Below are 1,727 nucleotides of genomic sequence, written 5' to 3'. Positions count from 1 at the left end.
ACTCATCCAAATCTTCTAACAACCTGAAATAGTTTTGAGGCTGAGCAGGACCCTGAGGAGGCAGGAGCTGATGGTAGTGTTGATGTTGTGGCTGTGTGTATAAAGGGGTTGAGGAGAGCATTTGTGTAGGTGAGTATGTAGCTGGTGGAATGTGTGAGGATGGTGATGGAGTGGACTGGTCAGCTTCCTGGGCCTCAAACAAAACATTCATTATTTTTTTCTTTGCCCTGGTCTGTATGCTTACATTTTTTATTAATTTAAGTTCCACAGCAACTTGATGTCCAAAGGAACTGTAAGGATCTGGAGTGGCAAGAACTGAAGTAACTTGCTGTAACAAATTAAGTTTCTGTCGCTCAATAGAATCTGCATCCCCTTTGCGACGTTTCGATCCCGATTTGGGAGTGGGAAAAGAGGTGGTGAGTTCTTCACCCCTTTGTTGGGTAGAGGGATGTGGTGCTGTGGTTAATGAGATAAAAATTAAAGTAAGAGAAATCACATTATTATTACAGCACAGAAGCGAATCCATTTAGAAATAAACATTTCAGAGCATATAGTAGAATATTTATAAATGATTAAATATCTCCATAACATGTAAAAGAATAATAATATGTAAAGAATAACTAATAAATTAAATAATTTGAATAAAGACATTATAATAAACATTGACCATTTTGGATACACCAGTTATGAAAATGTCACTGCTTGATCTGTTTTGTGCAAACTTTAAAATAGGACATCTGGCTGGCATCCTGAATGACAAAACAACTAATCTGTCATCACTCTTTCAGCATTTTATCAGTCTTTACATTTACAAGTGTTATTTTACCTGGTGCCTCGGATGTATTTATAATGTCCTCATCGCTGGTGGGGTCATCCATGTCCTGCCCGTCAATCAAGTCTTTGACAGATTGATCAAGCTAAAAAACAATTTTATGTCAGTGCAAGAATTTAAAGGATTAGTTCACCCCTAAATGAAAATTTCCTGATAATTAATATCTAATTATGCAAATATCTATTACTTAAGCACACAATATGCCTGTCCATAATACTGCTCTGCTTACACTGGTCTCACTGGGGCGTTGGGCAACATGTTTTTTGAGGAACTCCAAATTCCTCAACAGCCAAGCCTGCTTATGAGTGAGCCCTTTCTCCCCACTCCCACTTGGTTTAGGTTTGAGAAGCTTGGTGTATTGTGTCCGTAATGTTGTTGCTCTTGTTTTCACCTCCTCCACTGAAAATATACACTGACACTGACATACACTGTGTTTCCTCTCTAAATTCAACTGAACTAATATCATTAAATATTAGTAATATTATTCAAACAAACTAACTGCAATTCATCTTTTGTTAGACCTGAATGTAGCAGATGATCATTGACCTAGATCTAATGTTTACATTTGCTAGCTAGTGCGCTAGCAACTTTTTACACTCACCCGGTACGTTCAAATCTGAAGCGATCTCTCCCCAGCTCTTCTCTTTGTCGCTCCGGTTGTGGTATTCTTTTGAGGAGACATTAAATAGACACTCATACTGTTGCCACATCTCCACCATCCGTTCTTCCATCTCCGTTGTCCACCGGACCCGTACAGCTGCTTTCGCGGTTGACATTTTCAAAACTTCCTTCAAAACTTCCGTCACTTCCGTCTCCTTGTAAACCTGTCTCTCATTGGCTATTGTGGAAGTACTGACGTAATCATAGTTTTACGCCCGATTTATAATCCTAGATA

At 38.7% G+C, this 1,727-nt stretch overlaps 1 long non-coding RNA gene across 1 annotated transcript; it reads right to left on the bottom strand.

The window, feature by feature from the left end:
• Positions 1-217: 217 nt before the first annotated feature.
• Positions 218-1,244, bottom strand: LOC307157897. Its single transcript, XR_013821114.1, has 3 exons — positions 1,062-1,244; positions 827-917; positions 218-456 (listed from the first exon to the last, which is right to left on the bottom strand). It is a non-coding gene; the product is annotated as an uncharacterized lncRNA (long non-coding RNA).
• Between the last annotated feature and the right edge of the window lie 483 nt (positions 1,245-1,727).

This window comes from Squalius cephalus (assembly GCF_949319135.1).
Source record: "Squalius cephalus genome assembly, chromosome: 4".
Taxonomy (NCBI): Eukaryota; Metazoa; Chordata; class Actinopteri; order Cypriniformes; family Leuciscidae; genus Squalius; species Squalius cephalus.
This window is presented reverse-complemented; position numbering and strand designations above follow the sequence as displayed.